Consider the following 13689-nt stretch of genomic DNA (forward strand, 5'->3'; position numbering starts at 1 on the left):
AATATTGACTTACCCGATAAACGTGACTTAATATTGTCACGATCAATTCATTGCTAAAAATCAAGTATATTTATGTCATACAGGTATATTCGTGTAGATATTTGTCATTTGCAAATATTCATACGGAATATTAACATGTATATTTATAAATTACATATTATATAAATAACACGAATATATTCGGAAATGTATATGTTTAACCTAACTATTAAAAAACTAATTATTATAATCGCGATATGCAAGAAGACCTATCCTAAACTAATAAATTTGAAAAAAGAATGTTACTACTCACGGGTATAAAAAATACCCGCGGTCACTATGCTCGCAAGAAATTCTACGTAATACAACCGGTCACCCGTGCCGATTCGGACCTTTCATCCTACGACATGATTGAGTGACCGGAGGAACAGAAATGCATGCGACTCACGATAAGATGCGAGGAACGTAGTCATCGATGATATGGTAGCTCAGGGAAAGTCGTCGTGAAGACCGTTATCAAGGAGGAGTCATGCAATCCCATCATGGAAAAAGCTGTAACAATGCATCGAATATTATTATTTGCTCATAGATATAACGTTAATTAATTGGAAAATTTAAAGCAGTGGAGGATTAATGTCTATTAATCTTCATTAAAATTTTAATGACAATAATCAAATTAGGAGTAGCAAATTGAAATGTAAACAATAGAATTAAACAATTTACATATTTCTTACATTCTTGGCTTTTGAAGCACCACTAGGTCCTTTTCAGGAAGCAGGAGAAAGAGGAAGGAGTGATAAACCTTTAACAAAACATATGTCTTCTTATAGATATATAAATAATACATGCGTGAATAATTTATTTTGAAAATTAAGTAATGATTCAGCAAAAAATTTTTTAATAACGTAATATGGAATTCTATGAAATCCTTAAACTCTAATAACAATAAAAAAGTTAAACTGTTAGTGAACTCTAATTACTGTAACAACTGAAACTCTGATATTAAAGTATAAAATCAGACTTGTTTTTTCATTTTGAATAATTAAAGCAAAATATAAGGAATAAAATTAGTTGGAGTACAATATGCAAAAATTCTTACATGCTTAGTTTTGAAGCATCACTGCTTCCTTCCAGAAGCACTGGAAAAAGTAGAAATTATGAAAAACTGAAACAAAACATATGAAATATTATAATTTGTTCTTAAAAATATATCGTTCATTGTTAGAAAAAGTCTAAACTCTATTTAAAGTTGAAATATTAAAGAAATAAAAATTGAAATTGTGTTAAAATCCAACTACTATAAAAATTTTTCTCATTATATTATATTAATTTTTTCTCATTTCAATATACAAAAATATAATAATTTCGCAATAGATTGTTTTCTAATAACAATTAAATGATTTGCATAATTTCCTATATATTAATATAAAAACATTAATTAATTACTTAATAGTATATCTGATTATTAACGATAATCTATATACCCGAAACATTTTTATATGTGAACAGTTTTAAATGTGATTTATTTCACCTCTTTTTCTTTCTTCTTAATATTTTCAACAAATTATGCAACTATTTATAAAATGATGTTATTATATGCCAATTGTAAGCTGTATAGCAATTATTTAGCAAATATCGATTACTATTGATCCAATAAAAAAAGAAAATAGTCGTGCACGTACCTCTGCTTTGTTATAATACTTCAATCGTTACCAAATCTGCATGAGAAATCAACGACTCGATTTATTAATAATCATCTATGACGTCCATCTTGTTTCAGTTCGAATTATGGAATTGTTAATCGCTTGTGGCGTCTGTGATCTGGACCCCTATTCTTTCAATCATGTAACCAGCCAATAATCTACACAAAAGAAAACCAACAATTTCAAATAAATGTACGACAAGACCAATAATTTGCAATAACAGAAGAAACTATAGTAAAGGCCGGTAATGTGAATAAAGTAATAATAGAACCCAAATTCTACCTCAAAGATCGATAATATGAACGATCAATAACTGTAAATTGACAAATACGCAGTCAATGATAAAAGTAAAAGAAAATTTTGAGATACAATATAATTTTACTAAGATGATAATCAATAAACGATTAAATACGAACGTACTATTTGAATGAACCAGATAGAAGCGTAGAATCGTTGATAAAGTCGAAATAAAACAACAGGATGACGCCCGAATTTTCGCTGCACGACTTTCAGAAACATGTCACCGCTCGGTTAGGTTGGAACTACGACTTTCCAATATTCCGGACCAATAGGAGCGCTTCATATGACGTCACAATTCATTGCGCCAATAGGTACGCTCGATTTGACTTCGCAATATATTCCGCTAATAAGAACGCTCGATTTTCGTATACACGAGCACGCGCAAATTTATTGTATTCAAACAGTCAAATTGATGGAATTGAGAAATAGAAAACATATTTAAGACAATGTTCAGTAACAATTACGAATAAGATTATGTTCTTAATGAAAATCTTTTATATTACATGAGTGTAGCTGCTACTATTAAACAAAATATTCTATTAGTAAGAATATCATTACGGTATATTGCTTAATTATTCATACAATTATTAATAAATATATTTCAATGATTCAAACATTGTAATAAATAGAAAAACGTGACAAAAATGTTAGCAATTTACAATGGTCTTTGAAAATTAATAGCGGAACTATCATGAAAAGAGAAATTTCTTTAATTGAGAATAATTTATTATCATTATTTACTGTGCTATTAATTGATATAAAAATTCTAAAATTTTTATTACTATAACATGATCTTATATTTGAAAGTAAAACAACGCGTAAGAACATATTAGATTTATATATTTAATAATTAATTATTGAATAATGGTATATGCTTGTAATTAAGTTATGAAAATTGATAAAATATTATAATGACTCATCAAAGTAGAAAATGTTTGTAAAAGAATCCCGAAAAATAAATAATTATTACAAATGGAAATATTATGTAGATTCTTTCACTTCTCGACTCCTGACCACTAGTCAACTTCATCTTTGGCTATTATAGTAAAATTATGTTTGTCATAAACTGATATTGAATATTGATTAAAACAGTTCTACGTCAAAAAGTAGTACCATAGAAATGCAAATTTAGTTTCAACTGATAAAAAATATAAAAATTATAGAAATGGTTATTATAATAAATTGTTGAAAGCGTTAATTTACAATAAAAATTAAAAAATGATTAAATTCGTTTGTGTTATAATGGAAAAACCAACTTTTAAGATATCAACAAACCGTTACCGTTCGATTGGCATTTCGGCACATTGTCAAGTGCATACCAGTGGTATATAAGGAACACGAGATTAACACACAGCATGCGCATTCTAAGGTACATACTATTTTCCTGAAATCGACTGACGAAGGCTAGTGATTGCGTAAAACGTAATAAAACACGTCCAAGGAAATGATATCGTTAAAATAAACGTAAGAAGACTTGGAATTATAATTGTAATTGACGGCAATATTAAAAGCAATGGTTACACTTAATCTGGTGGATAATATTATCAGAAATTGTCTCGACATTTTTCATATTTGAAGTTGTAACGAATGAGAAAATGCGATGCAATTCCACGGCCTAACAACACACACGCACGCACACGCACACACGCGCGCGCACACACACATACACAATGTGAAAATAACGTCGTGCACGATACACTAACACATCGTCGAGACTCAATCAAATGGAATAATTGACTCTAAATATATTACTACGAAAGAAATAATCTCAGGCGATCTCTTCATCAAACCACATACTCGAAAAAGCAGAAGCAGTGTTCAAAATTATTGCTTTGATTAAAACACCTGCCTGTCGCGAAGCGTCTTCTTGCACGTAAGATTTCACACATTTTTGTACGGAAAAAAATGAATTTTACTTAATATTGACTTACCTGATAAACGTGACTTAATATTGTCACGATCAATTCATTGCTAAAAATCAAGTACATTTATGTCATACAGGTATATTCGTGTAGATATTTGCCATTTGCAAATATTCATACGGAATATTAACACGCATATTTATAAATAACACGAATATATTCGGAAATGTATATGTTTAACCTAACTGTTAAAAAACTAATTATTATAATCGCGATATGCAAGAAAACCTATCCTAAACTAATAAATTTGAAAAAAGAATGTTACTAGTCGCGGGTATAAAAAAATACCCGCGGTCACTGTGCTCGCAAGAAATTCTACGTAATACAATCGGTCACCCGTGCCGATTCGGACCTTTCATCCTACGACATGATTGAGTGACCGGAGGAACAGAAATGCATGCGACTCACCGTTCGATGCGAAGAAACAGAGGACGTTACCCTGGATGCTGTGGTATCCCAGCGAATATTATCAGGAAGACTAACACCAGGCTGGAACCGTAGAAAGTCCAATGGTACAAAAAATAGAGGTTGCCAAAAATCTGTTACAGAAGAAAACACGATAAGTGTTTGCTGACTATTTGAAAAGTTGAAGATAATGAAAAATGAAGGTTTATTAACTTTAGTAACTTTAGTAATAATAAAGGTTGAAATTCTAACAAACTTTAATAAGTATAAAAACTCAAACTCTAATATGAAAATTTAAAATCTAACAATTAAGAATCTAATGATTTCTGAAATATGTTAGTCATTTGTTTCGTAATTCGGTACGAAGACTTTAACACTTATTTTATTTTAATGAAAGAATAACCTCGGAAAATGCTAACCTTCCAAATTTTCAATCAAATCGTATGTCTTAATCGATAGTGATCGAAGAAAAATATACAGAATAGACATAATTGAAGTACGATATGTAAAAGTACTTACATTCTTGGCTTTGGAGCCACTGTTAAAACATTCCCAAAGAAGACGAAGAAATTGAAGCAGTGATATGTCTATAACAAAACATAAGATATCGTTAATATCGTTAATACATAATAACAAACTTAAAACTTTAGTAATAATAAAGACTAAACTCTAATAAGTATGTAAATTGGAACTCTAATATAAAAATTTGAGAACAAAATATTCAGTGATTTTTGATACGTATCAGACAGTTTTATTGTACTTTAATGTTAAGACTTTAAAACTTTATTTCAATTAAAGAGGACATTTACAGCTTTCTGAATTATCAATCACTTTGATTTTATAATTAACAATATTTCAAACAAAATATAATAAATAGAACAAATTGAAATGCAATATATAAAACTACTTACATTCTTGAGCTCCTGGAGAGGCTTTATCCTCTTGAGGGTGGCACTGACTCTAATACCGAAAACGAATATTCAACAACATAAATATATAAAAAAAGAAAAATAAAAGACTACGTTACCGCGACCGCTTAAATTATGATCGGCGAACAAGAACTCTAATATCGCGTACAAATTTGATTGATAAAATTTTAGTACTTTCGCGTATGATTATTCGATCGAATTTAATCAAAACTATCGTGACTTTAAAATATTGAAAAGAAACTATTGCGTAGCAAACACTGACTCTACAACCGCATTGCGCGCGGTCACAAATATTCCCTGAAAATAAAGCAGTTTAGGGGCGGGGGTGGGGGGTGGAAAAGAAGCGAAACGTCGTTTCGACAATTTTCTTCTTTTTCCTATCGAACGTTTATTTAGAAAATACTGCTATTTCTTTATACTTAAAAATTATTATTAAGAAATTGGAACAAGTATGAAAATGTAAGTTGAAAATTGTGAAATATTTCTCGATAGCTAACAAATGCTTACGAATACCGTGATTGCAATGCAATCGCTTGCAAAAATTATACTGTTCGCAATTAGAATATATACTGTGAATTTTCGTTATTAGAATACGAAATATACATTCCACTAAAACACTATAGTCGCGAGTTATAAATATTTGCAAGAATTCAAAAGTTCGCCACTAAATATACTTAAGGAATACTTGACAAACGCACGCGAAACCTTGTTTCGAAGTATTTGAATCTAACTGTTACCAAGTTGCAAGTTTTGCGACGTTAACTGTAGCAAATTTACATAATACAACAAAAGAAATTGAATTTCATAAGTGATTTATTGAGATATAACTCAATTTGAAACAATAAGACAATTCGTTAAAAATTCGTTTGAAATAAGCGAATGATTTCATAAATCGGAAATAGAATAATAATTTACTTAATCGAAGCTATTGACACAGCACATGCAATGTCACGTCTTGGGAGGATCATTCGAGTCATTGTACTAAACTGTTTAACATTCTTTAACATCACCACAATAATCTTCCCTTAAAAATGGGAAAATAAAAAGAAGCCCGGACAAACAGACAATAAAAGACAAATCGCGGCGCGAACTCTTTCGTTCGCGATCTTTTGAAAGAATCAATGGACTCGCGCGACGCACTCCCGTGCACAAAATAATCGCAAGACTCAGTGGCAAAGAAGAATCGATTTTTATATTTCATTCCAAGTCAGATAAGTATCATTGTACAGAATGGACTCAGAATGGATTTGAGAGTCAAGACATATCCCACGGTGTCCAACGGTGTCCAACGGTGTCCAACGGTGTCCAACGGTGTCCAACGGCGTCCAACGGTGTCCAACGGCGTCCCGCGATGTCCCACGATGTCCCACGGTGTCCAACGTTGCCCCCGCGGGGGGGTCTTAGTCCAGTCTTGATCACCAAAATTATTTTGGATGATCAAGACCAGACTATATTCAAGTAGTTTTTAGCTTGATATCGTTTTTCAAATAATAATACTAATATTCAAAATAGTACTTGGTGTATTATTATTTGGAAAACGATACCAATTACCGGGACCCACCACGAGGAGGTAACTACGCTCGGGTCCCATTTACATAAACAGTTTTTAAGCATTGGAAGCAGAGATGTAAAATTATTTTATAACAAAGAAGTAGCGCGTATTGAAATTTATTAATTAGAATGGCTGTATTACGTGGATCTGCATAATCATACTGGAATATTGAACTTATCATCGAAGAAACGAAACCATGCAAGATACCAATTGTAGTGCGTATGGATGAATACGGTGTTGTTTCCTTGGTTTTGTGCAGACATGGAAAATTACATTTCATCCATAGACACTCAATAGGTACACTCTGCGTTACCACTGGTTTTATATGAAATAGTGAAATGAGAAATTAAATACTTTAGAATTTAAAATTAAAAAATAATGCTATATAGAAATACAATAGCACTTCAGGGACTTGAAAGATTTCGTAAATATTAAATAAAACAAAATACATCATTAATTTACTCACAACGAATTCATGGTATTCATTTAAATCAATGAATGTAGAGTTGTTTCCAATTAATGGTACAACTGTTATAAATTAAGAGCATAATTACTTTAAATTAATGGGAGGATATAGTTATAAATTATTGGTATAATTGTTAAGAATTTATGGAGTAATTGTTTTAGATTAATGGCTTAAATGATATAAATTAATAGTTTAAATGTTAGAAATTAATGGTTTACATGTATAAAATAACAGTTTAAATGCTATAAATTAATAGTTTAAATGATGTAAATTAATAGCTTAAATGCATAAAATAACAGTTTAAATGGCGTAAATTAATAGCTGAGATGTTGTAAATTAATAGCTTAAATGTTATAAATTAATGGCTTAAGTGTTATAAATTAACGGTTTGGACGTTATAAATTACTAGTTCAATGTTATTGTTAATATTTTTTGTTTATTTACCGTATAATTAAGTTCTCCTTCGATGTTCACTATCCGGCAGTTCAGGCGCTAAAGAGCTCGCGCGCCACTTCTGGGTCCCTTATATACCTTTACAAATTATCGAGATGTCAATCAAAGGGTAACGATCTTTTGACAAAGCAAAAGACGGTTTTTCCATTATAACAAAATCACATTGACCATTCTTTAATTTTTATCGTAAATGGACGCCTTCAACGATTTAATACGATATACATTTTTATCGTTTTAATAGTTTTTACAAGCTAAAACTATATTCACACTTCTTTGATACTAGTGTTCGATTATCAGTTAGTTTGAACAGAAAGGGAAACAAAGCCTAACGGCAGTCGATGACGTTACTGTGAAATAAGTTAAGGTATTAAATAATCAGATAGATAAAATTCATATTAAACATTATATTATATTATCGATATTGGTTCATTTACTCGTGCTAATTACAAAAGAAAATGTTCTTTTTTCTTGAATGACACCTACATCACTGTGTCCGATATTTAAAATTCTTATTTAATGCTTACTTAAAAGTCAGGTACCTTTTTAATTCTTCTAAAGTTAAACAAGTAAATTTACTCGTTATAGTTGTAACATAAAATGGCTTTTTTTCTTCGATACCGCCTGCATCGTGATACTGATATTAATTATGTAGCGAATAATATGAATTAATTGGCTATAATCGCGATTAGGTATTTCTTCGTTAGATCTATCAAACGATTTATTAGGCTATTAGCGAGAGACTTATTGATTCCTTGAAGAATGGTTTGATTGTTATAAATTAATGTTTTAAATGTTGTTAACAAATGTTTCCATTGCTATAAATTAATAGTTTAATTGTTATAAATTAGTTGCTTAAATATTGTTAATTATTGGTTGTGAGGTGGTTGGGTCGTGATAGGTACTGAAAAATCACTCATATATATTTAATAATAGATATTTATTATAATATATTCTGTGTATATACGATGTGTAGAACTCGCGAATGTTATATTGGCGGTTCGCGATTATTATCAGTAACGGTTCGCGATTCGCAATTACAAATTCGATTTCTGATTGATGCGTTTTGATGCGCGATATAAGCTCGAATGATGATTGCCTAAGATGCCGTGGAACTCTGATCAGTTATTACGAACTACCAACTATTGCTTCGGGCCGATATGTAACGACTGACTTTCCGTCACGATGATGCCGCGAAGGAAAACTGTATTGGGGTGTCTCTTAGGATGCGAGATCATCGGATTCGTTGAGGAAAGCCTTGAATCGGAAAGTGAGGAAAATGGACGCCGTTGCTAATTGGCTCATTTTTGTGTTGATGGTTGGAAAAGAATGCTAACTGCCCTTGAAAGAAAGTCGCTGGCGGGAAGTATCGTACGTGAGAAAAGCAGTTTTCTGGTATCTTCGGAGGTGATAGGTTTAGGGATTGCTAAGAGAAAGACTGTTTGTCCCTGTATTTTCGTCCAGTCGCGGGGAGACGCGATAGCGTTGAAGCGCGTCAACGGGAGTTCTAAATTCCCGTTACGATTAAACGAATCGACACCACGAGCAGGGCGATCCCCTTATTTCTTATAGGATAATAGGGGTGTTTGGTTTTAAATATAACTGGAATCTACAGTTATATAATCTATATCTATTTATTTAACCAGCCTACAATACTTGTTGCGTCGACAGATATTGTTTGACTTCGTCGTGTCGGAAAGTACAATAATTGATTGACCCGAAGGTTGATCGATTTGATGGGTAGAGCACCGAGAACTTGACTTTTGATATTTTTCGATATTCGTTAAATTCGCGATTTTATTCGTCAGGGCTTACGATGTATGCGGTATGATTTCTGAAAATAGACTAACTGCCCTAGGATAAATTCCTTGTCCTCTCGGGGAGACGACCCCCACCGCGCTCAGATCACGCCGCCGCTCGCGCCGATGATCACGTATGCCGACTACTTTGTGAAAATAAAGAACGGACCGAAATCGACGTTTCTGGAACTCGCGGCCGGGTGGCAACCATGCGCTCGTCGATACATTGTATGTTCCGTCGGGAAGATGAGACGATTCGTATATGACGCTGGAAGACCGCGAGAGACGGTTAGAAACATGATCCATATCAAGTTTCGCGACGTAACACTTTCGATATACCTGCTCTGAAGAATGAATATTGAACCATCTTCTAGTCTATCAATTTCAAGTTCAAGAAAACTCTTTACTTCTTTCGAACTCGTAATTTTGAATTCTTTATTAAAATTGTTGAACAATTTATCGATTAGAGATTCGTCTGAAGCTGCTACCAGTCCATCGTCTACGTATATGGTCATTAACAGTAATTTGTCATCTTCTGTATGAATATAAAAGCAAGGATCTGCGTTACTATGATAAAATTTTAAATCTGAAATAAATTTTGTGAAACGTTCCGTCCAACATCTTGGAGACTGCTTTAAGCCATATAGACTTTTTAGCAATTTACAAACGCGATTTGTACCATCGTCAAAACCTTTAGATTGTTTCATATAGATGTCTTCTTTCAGACTTCCATATAAAAATGCGGTTTTAATGTCAAACTGTCCAAGGTATAAATTATTTTTGGCAGCAATACTGAGCATTAATCTAATTGTGTCAAACCGAGCAACGGGACGATAGGTTTCCTTATAATCTATGCCTTCTTTCTGTGAACACGCTTTAATCGCAAGTCGCGCTTTGTATCGTTCCGAATTGTCCGGATTTTGCTTTACCGTTAAAACCCACCTATTGCTAAGTATCTTTTGATCTTTTGGTTTTTCTACAAGGATCCACGTCTTATTTTCCTGGTGCGATTTCATTTCATCATGCATAGCCGCTTTCCATAATTCTTTCTTTTCGGATCTCATCGATTCGTTAAAATCTACCGGTAATTTTTCCGCTACGTACATTGCTGGACTACCATAAAAATCGGTTCGTTTGATCTTATCTCTATCTCTCAGTTGTCTCACATTCTCGTTGGTTACATGAGATTGTTTTCCATGTTCACTCACTGCGCTTTCATACGTACATGCTCTATCGCTCTGCGTACACACATCTTCACGCTCGACAATTATCGGTAAACTTATATTAACGAATTTTGCAGTTTCTAGTTCGGGCATAAATATTGCGTCACGGCTTATTATTACATTTCTTACGGTCGGCACGTATACTCGATACTCTCATCCGTCATCTAGATAGCCTACCAAATATCCTTTGTTAGCCTTTTTGTCAAGTTTACTTCTCTTTTCCGCAGGTATGTGTGCAAAGCACTCAGTACAGAAAACTCTAAACTTTTCTACATCTGACGATTCCCCGTACCACAATTCATATGGTGTTTTATTCTCTTGTCCTGTTGGCCCTGTCTTATTTATGACATGCACTGCTGTGTTCATGGCTTCGGCCCATAAAAACAGCGGTAGATTTGGTTTCGAATGTAGCATTGACCGGCCTGCCTCTACTATTGCACTATTTTCTCTTTCTGCGACGCCATTCTGTTCGGGAGTGTATGGGACGTTAACCGTGTGCCTAATTCTCTGGCTTAATTCTCTGTTGTTCCCTTTTACAATTATTACTTTTTGTTACCAGCGCCACCGATGTTGCCTGGTCGTCTTTCTTCCATCTGGTTTTTTCTGCCATCAGTCTGGTACTAAGCTTGTCTAGGGTTTTTCTTTCGTCCTCCACTGACTCCCACGCACTGTGAAAATGATCAAATTTGCTTGGTAACGCCGATAAAATGAGTGTTATCAGCGTTCTCTCGGCAACTTCACCTTCAAGGGCTTTCATCTTCGCCGCTATCAGTTCCAACTTCGACAAGTTGTGGGACACATTTTCAGATTCTTCCCATTTAAAATTGAAGAACTGCTTCTGGATCATATTTAAATTTTCATTTGACTTCATATCATATACTGCGTTTAATTTCTTCCACATTTCATGTGCTGTTGTGCAGCATAAAAGAAGATCCAACAGTTTCCTTCCTACCGAGGTCACAATTAATACCCTCGCTAACCGATCTGCCTTCAAAAATCTTTCACGGGCGATTCCCTTTTCCGCACTGTTACCTGGATGATACAGATTCCCTTCACACACGTTGATCAGGTCGTCATTTTCCTCCAAAAGTGTATAATAAGTATGATAAGTGCATAATAAAACGCCATTGGAGCCAGTTTTCTTCGCCACGTAACATCTCGATCTTTGCACTTGCTGATTCCATTTTAGCACTATCTCTTACTTTACCAAGCACAACACTTTAACACTTTATTCACTTCGCGTTGCTACCTTACAATTTACAGCCCTGGGCCCATAACCTGTTATGGTTATGCGATGTTTGTGGAATTAAAGAAATGCGTGGGTAAATTGTAAAGTATTGTAAGTGATATATTTATTGTGAAAGTTAAGTACAAAATGTGGAATATATGTAAGCTGGTCCAGATCCGCACGCTAGCAATGTTACCATGAGACTAAAAAATCGCTGAAGCCAACGTAGCATGTGTGCCGCTTATGGTCTGTCGTCGACGCATTCTTTAATCTATGCGCTAATGATGACCTCGGCGCCTGAGAAAGCTGAAGACCACATGTAGAGTTTTAATAAAAGTGTCGAACACTTCAACATGTCCAAAGCCTTTCCAACTATGGAGAACGTTCTCCAACTCTGTCCAAAGCATTCCAACTCTGTAGAAAGCATTCCAACTCTGTAGAAAGCATTCCAACCCAGTATATAACATTCTAACTCTGCGCAAAGGTATTCCAACTCTGTCGAAAGAATTCCAACTCTGTACAAAGGTATTCCAACTCTGTAGAAAGAATTCCAACCCTGTACATAACATTCTGACTCTGTACAAAGGTATTCCAACACTGTAGAAAGCATTCCAACTCTGTCGAAAGCATTCGAACCCTTTAGAAAGCATTCCAACCCTGTAGAAATTATTCCAACCCTGTAGAAAGCATTCCAACTCTGTAGAAAGAATTCCAACCATGTACAACACATTCTGTCTCTGTACAAAGGTATTCCAACTCTATCGAAAGCATTCCAACCCTGTAGAAAGCATTCCAACTCTGTACAAAGGTATTCCAACTCTGTAGAAAGAATTCCAACCCTGTAGAAAGCATTCCAACTCTGTACAAATGTATTCCAACTCTGTAGAAAGAATTCCAACGCTGTACATAACATTCTGACTCTGTACAAAGGTGTTCCAACACTGTAGAAAGCATTCCAACTCTGTCGAAAGCATTCGAACCCTTTAGAAAGCATTCCAACCCTGTAGAAATTATTCCAACCCTGTAGAAAGCATTCCAACTCTGTACAAATGTATTCCAACTCTGTAGAAAGAATTCCAACGCTGTACATAACATTCTGACTCTGTACAAAGGTATTCCAACCCTGTAGAAAGAATTCCAACTCTGTACAAAGGTATTCCAACTCTGTAGAAAGAATTCCAACCCTGTACATAACATTCTGACTCTGTACAAAGGTATTCCAACCCTCTAGAAAGTATTCCAACCCTGTACAAAGGTATTCCAACTCTGTAGAAAGAATTCCAACCATGTACAACACATTCTGTCTCTGTACAAAGGTATTCCAACTCTATGGAAAGCATTCCAACCCTGTAGAAAGCATTCCAACTCTGTACAAAGGTATTCCAACTCTGTAGAAAGAATTCCAACCCTGTAGAAAGCATTGCAACTCTGTACAAATGTATTCCAACTCTGTAGAAAGAATTCCATCGCTGTACATAACATTCTGACTCTGTACAAAGGTATTCCAACCCTGTAGAAAGCATTCCAACTCTGTACAAAGGTATTCCAACCCTGTAGAAAGAATTCCAACTCTGTACAAATGTATTCCAACTCTGTAGAAAGAATTCCAACCCTGTACATAACATTCTGACTCTGTACAAAGGTATTCCAACTCTGTAGAAAGAATTCCAACCCTGTAGAAAGCATTCCAACCCTGTACAAAAGTATTCCAACTCTGTAGAAAGAATTCCAAC

This window comes from Bombus fervidus, chromosome 17, assembly GCF_041682495.2.
Source record: "Bombus fervidus isolate BK054 chromosome 17, iyBomFerv1, whole genome shotgun sequence".
Lineage (NCBI taxonomy): Eukaryota > Metazoa > Arthropoda > Insecta > Hymenoptera > Apidae > Bombus > Bombus fervidus.